The sequence below is a fragment of the Mastomys coucha genome, unplaced genomic scaffold (assembly GCF_008632895.1).
Source record: "Mastomys coucha isolate ucsf_1 unplaced genomic scaffold, UCSF_Mcou_1 pScaffold13, whole genome shotgun sequence".
NCBI lineage: Eukaryota > Metazoa > Chordata > Mammalia > Rodentia > Muridae > Mastomys > Mastomys coucha.
In genome coordinates, this window is record NW_022196895.1 from 44,074,993 (window position 1) to 44,081,521 (window position 6,529).

Below are 6,529 nucleotides of genomic sequence, written 5' to 3' on the forward strand. Positions count from 1 at the left end.
TATATATATATGTATATATATATATATATATATATGTATATGTATATGTATATGTATATGTATATGTAGTGATTTACACCAGGCCTGTTGGACAGAATGAGCAAGAGGAATCAGGTAGAAGCATTGGTAAGTCACATGTACAACAAGACATGTACAACAAATGAAGTAAAAGAAGAAAATTCAGAGAATAACACAAGAGTGTAAATATATTATCTAGAGATCAAGAGTATGATCAGGACTGCTAGCTTATCTTAGACTTAAAGCAATAAAGGGTATTATAGAAATTATAAACTATGGTGTAATTGTTTGAATGAGAAGTCATTTGTAGGCTCATATATTTATTTGAACACTTAGTCACCAAGGAGTGGAACTTTGTAGAAAGGATGGGGAGGAGTGGCATTATTAAAGGAGATGGGAAGAGCCAGACCCAGTTTCTCTCTCTTTCCTCTTTCTCTCTGTCTCTGTCTCTGTCTCTCTGTCTCTGTCTGTCTTTCTCTGTCTCTGTCTCTGTCTTTCTCTGTTTCTATGTTTCTGGCTCTCTGTCTCTGTCTCTGTCTCTGTCTCTGTCTCTGTCTCTCTCTCCTTGCTGCCTGTGGATCAGGATGTAAGGCTCTCAGCTACTGTTCCAGCACCATGCCTATCCTGCCATGATCATAATGGACTAAACCTCTAAAATTGTAAGCAAGCCTCCAATTAATTGATTTATTTTATGAAATTTGCCATGGTCATAGTATCTCTTCATGGTAATAGAACAGTGACTTAGACATTAGGGTACAAACTTTATATTTGCCTAAGTGATTGAGCAAGTACTCTGTACTGTGATGGTATATGTGTTATTAGGGGTAAACTATACAGTGTGGAGCTTGAGTTAATCCTCTATGGGCATCTAGGCAGTGTTGGCCAATAAATAAATAAATAAATAAATAAATAAATAAATAAATAAATGATCTTTGAGAAACAGCTCTTAGGGTTTTGACTTTTGCTTTTATTTTCTAGAAATTAACAAGGGAAAAATGAACAAACACAAAACCTCCCCAATGACAGATGCTGTAGGAATACACCACGCTATACATTATATGGGAAAAATAATTGCTTGTAGTGATTAATTTCATGTGTCAACTTGACTGTTGTAGGGAATATTCAGACAGACAAAACATTATTTTAGCTTATCTGTAAAGTTACAATTGGAAGAGACTAATTAGCATTCGAGTCACAGACCTAGTAAAGGTTGCCCTTACAAATGTGAGATGGTATCTTCCAATTTGTTGAGAGCCATAATTGAAGAGAAATGTCATGTAATAGTAAATTTGTTCTCTACTTGAGCTCTGGGATATTATATTCTCTTTCCTTTAGCTACAGATATTTCTCGTTCACAGGGCTTAAAAATTTCAATTAAGAGTCACAGCCTTTATTATGACATTTACTTTTTTATTGAAACTTAACCACTTCCTTCCCTGTGAAGGATTGTGGAACTATGTTTTCATATAGGCTAGTCTTTAATAATTAATGTCTACCTTCCTTTCTTCTTTCTTTTCATCCTCCTTTATTTCCCTTTTTCTGTCTTGTCTGTCTGCCTGTCTCATTTTATACACACATACCACAGATGTACAGACAAATAGACAGACAGACAGACACCCCCCCACAAACTTGTGTTTATTTCCTATGTAGAACATTCAACAGTAGATAAATTAAGGTAAGTATATATATATATATATATATATATATATATATATATATATATACTATATATATAATTATATATATATAATATAATTATATATATATTATAATTATATCATTATATAATATATATAACATAATATATATAATTATATATATATTATACTATATATATATATAATTAAGGTAAGTATATATATATATATATATATATATACATATATATATATATATATATATATATATATTAGCAACCAACGTGCTTGCCTTCTACTCATTGACTTACAAGACTAACAATGGAAAAGAGAAGATAAGTAGACCTGAAATATGGACAGGCATGTGAAAGTAGGTAGACTATGTGAAGATTCTTGTTAATATCCTATAATTGACTACATGGAAATATTCTTCACTCTGAACACACCGGACAACAACAGCTAGTTGAGATTAGTGTTTGCCGTTGACAGGAGTGACATGTCTTCATAAATAGTGCTTGTTGCTGCTTTGGGGTTTTCTTCCCAGGGGAAGGATTGCAGTACAACACCATTCCTGAAGATCAATCAGACTCTGTAGAATTGACCAGACTGAGTACCTTCTATACGAAAAAGGCCTGCAGTCATCCTAACAGAGGGATAAGTTTTGCAAGTATGCATTTGCTTTTCCTGTATGCCTAATCAGTCATCATTGCCATCTAAGTTTATTGATGTTAAAACCACACAGTTGTGGAAATCTACATAGGATTTATTTGACAAAGAATCGGTGTCACACTGAAGGGGAGGCTGTGCCTACAAGAGTTACTAGATCTGTTGTAGAAAGTAACTGGACATAGAGAAGAATAAAATGGCCTCATGAAAATATGGCTCAGGTGTTTACTCAGACAGAAAGTTGTAAGGTGCACTCTTGATTGAGCACATGGGGTATTTTTCATATGAGAAGCATTTGCAGTACTCTGGTCTCAAACATGAAAGACTTAGATGCAGAGTGGAGGTGGTCCTATTTGGTATCATTATCCATGACCTGAATGACCATCATTGACCATCATTCTGAATAAACATGCTTTGGTTTCCCTTCTCTATGACACAGCTCTTTTCTAAATGGAGGTACTGGCTTTAAATGAAACAAAATACATGAAGAAGAGAACGAGAGAGAGACAGACAGACAGAATTAGAGGAAGTCATACAGAAGAGAGACAGAGAAACCTGCTAAGCAGTATATTTTGTCCTCTGTGTTTAGAGAGCAGCAAGCTAATAGGAAAGAAATTGTACTGGTAAAGGTAAATAGTCTTTATTAGCAGGAGGAGGATGTAAAACTTTTAAGGGGCATGTAGGAAAACTGGAAAGCCTAGGTGATCCCCTCGAACATTTTCTGATACTCCCTGGCATTTACATAATCCAGCAAAAGCCCAGCTGCTGTGTTCTGAACTGGTTTTCATGTTCTGACAAAGGTCAGCATCTCCGTGGCCTCTCCCAGGAGATGACAAATCATAGCAGGGATACTTAGTAAGACCTTTTCCAGGTTAACAGGAGTTTGTCAGATAGTGGATGTGAGCTGTACTCCTTTCTGGTGGCAACCTCCTTATGCCTCATAGAAGTCGAGAATAGCTCCATTCAACATCCTTTTCCTATCTTCTCTCTTTACAATTAGACTGGCCTCAGGCTTTGATGTTTTCTTCAGACCCCCCCCCAAGACCCTCCCCACTTTCTATAGCAAGTAAAATCTTTGCATATTTATTTCACTCTTAGTATATGTGATTTTGCTCTTGCCACAGCACAACTGTAAATAAAACTTGCTGATCCGCTGTTGCTATTCAAAGCAAGATGGTTCCTTCAGCCTCTACCAGGTCTATGAAGTAAGGCCTCTTCTTGATATTGTGGGTATGTAGTGTACTCAGATGGGGTCTGATAGTATACTGCGCTCCCTTTTCTACGTTTATTCATCTTGTCTAATATTCACGGAGATGTGTAAATTGTAAAACAGTCTGTATTCGGAATCAATCACTTGGGTAAGGGGCTTGTTTTTATTCATGGGAAATTGTTACAGAAAGCCCAGCAAGGCAAGAAGGGAAGAGCGTCCTTAATTAAAAAGAACCACTGTCACCAGTAAACAGCCACTGTTTTCCTTTAGCTATAATCCCTTGGCTATAGATCACACAGACTTCTTAGAAAAGCAGCTGCTTCAGTAATAACCTTTGGCCATGATACAGCCAATTAATTACTCAGTCATCCCATAAAAGTTCCCATGTTGTCTCTTGAATTTTTTTTCAAAAATTTTCTAGTATTTCAATATGCTAAATTCAAATATAAATGTTCAAAAAAACAGTTTCTCTTGCCTTCTTTCTAAAACCCAGTTATGCATATAGCATTTGATAACTCCAGATAATATAGTCTGTGGGATTGCGGAGTGTATTTGTGGTCGTATAACTCTCTAAAATTAGCACAACACTGTTTTACAATGGTATAAAAAGTGATAGAAAAATTGCTTGTAAAGTCTCCATGTGGTGAGACATTTAGACTTCAAATGACCAAACTAAGGTTTGGAATAGTGATTTTTTTTTTAAATTCTGTGATCCATATCCAAAATTCAAGTTCACACATTTTTATAGCATCGTAATTATATTCTTTTAGATGATCTTTTTAAAAGATCACTATCTTAGGTTGTGTTAGAAATTTTTAATCCTAATTTGTGGTTTCTACCCTGCCCTTGACCATTTCGTTCCTGGGTAAAAGACACACAACCTTTATACTTATAATAGTACTTAATCAGCACAAGAGCTGGGCACATACGTACCCTCTATGCTATTAGAATCTACTTTCCTATTGATAACCCCGAGTTACTACTTACTATATTTCATCTGGTCTCTTCTTATCTCCAACTGGCCAGCCCTTAGGGCTACATTTTCACAGCTCACCTAACCCATGATGGCTTTTCCTTTCTGCTCAGGTTCTTCTCCTCCCCCCCCCACGCCCCGTGGTCCTCCTCTGACTTCCTAGGCTTCGGAACCCTAAACCCACCTGTGTCTCTTCTGCCCAGCTATTGGCTGTCAGCGTCTTTATTCACCAATCAGAAATAATGTGGGGGCAAGGTCACATAGCATCACTAGGGTCTTACGTGCAGACTCGCTCCTTTTTAAGGGAACCAGATCCTGGGGACCCACACTGAGCATCATAATATACAGCAAAAGATCAAACCTCAACATTAGATAGGGTGTCTATTGATATAATGAAACAGCTTGACCAACAGCAACTTGGGGAAGAAAGGCTTGATTTCAGTTATAGCCCATAGTCTAGCATCCAGAGAAGTCAGGGCAGAAACTCAAGGCCAGAGCTTGGAGGCAGTTACTGCTGCAGAGGTCGTGAAGGGGTGCTGCTTACTGATTTGCTCCTCCTTATGGTTGTTGCTCAGGTTGCTGTTGGTGTTTGTTTTGTTTTGGTTTGGTTTGTTTTAGTAGTATACAGAATGAGCAACCCAAGGGTGCATAGTGAGTTAGGACATCCCACACCAATTATCAATCAAGAAAGTGCAAAACAGACTTCCCACAACCCAAGCCAATCCTGTGTGGGTGTTTTCTCAATTGAGGTTGCATCTTCCAAAATGACTCTAGCTTATGTCATGTTGAAATAAAACTAGGCAGTACTATTATACAGTCTAAGACTTAGAAAATATAGATGGTGCTATAGCAAAAAGTCTATGTGAACTTTTATGTAAAAACAGTTCATCTTACTAATTGGGGACTTCAGTGTTGAGAAAATGGGTATGATTCTTATAGTAAATGTGTTTGTGTTTGTGAGTGTGTGTGTGTGTTAGAGAGATAGAGAGAGAGAGACATAGACAGAGAGACAGAGACTGGCATCTTCTTATGTTGCCTAGGTTGGCATTGAACTCATGATCCTCTTCTGTCAGTCCCAAGTGGATGGATCATGGGCATGCACCACCATGATTGGCTTGTTGAGATTTTGAATTGAATTTTTCCTGTTAAGCATTTAGATGGAAATGGTACATCTAAGGTTCAACTCAAACACTGTTGAACTCCATGCATAACATGTACTGTGTTATAGTTGATATTTCATCTCAAACCAGGGTCTTTACCCTGCTTTTGATCATGTAGTTCCCAGACAAAAACAAAAACAACAACAACAACAAAAAAAACTTCACAACCTTTATATTTATAATAAGCCTTAATCACCAGTAAATCTGGGCAGATATCTACCCTCTAAGCTATTATGCCTAATTGCCTGCCAATAACACTGAGTTATAATTTGTTATGTTCCATCTGTCTGCTCTTAATGACAAGTGGCCACCGCTTGTCCATGTTTTCAAGATCTTTACCCCATGGCATATTCTCATCTCTTCACCTTCTCCTCCTTCCTCCTCTTGTGTCTCTCTTCAGACCCTGAGCCTGAGAATCACAAACCCCACTTATCTTCTGTCCAGCTATAGGCTGTTGGCATCTTTTTTAATCAATAGTTTTAAGTTAAAGAGCAAGGTCACATTTGTATGTGCAGACTCTCTAGTACCTGTGGGCAACCTCGCCTTTGGGGCCAATATTTAGCATTAAAATTTGTAGCAAAAGAGCAAACATCAACACACTGCACATTTTATGAAGGGTATGAATGATTTTCCTGATTTGGTTTATATGCTTCTCTATGGAGAACTAACTCACTCATGTGAACCTTGTTTTCTCACTGGTAATTCTTCTCCAATGTTTATAACAATTTGGATTGTGCTGCCTGATCTATTTTCTTTGTCAGTTTTTTTTTTTTTTAAATACATGTGTTTTATAGAATGGCAGTGTTTGTAGCACTTGGGAGTTTGGTTAGTTAGAAATCTCAGGCTCTGATTACGAGTCATTGAA

General features: G+C 37.1%; 1 long non-coding RNA gene across 1 annotated transcript in view; it reads right to left on the reverse strand.

Annotated features, from left to right (window-relative positions):
- Positions 1 to 4,642, reverse strand: part of LOC116087634 — a 52,902-nt gene extending 48,260 nt beyond the window's left edge. The window contains exon 1 of the long non-coding RNA XR_004117529.1: positions 4,519 to 4,642. This is a non-coding gene — a long non-coding RNA (uncharacterized LOC116087634). The remainder of the gene's footprint in view (positions 1 to 4,518) is intronic.
- Between the last annotated feature and the right edge of the window lie 1,887 nt (positions 4,643 to 6,529).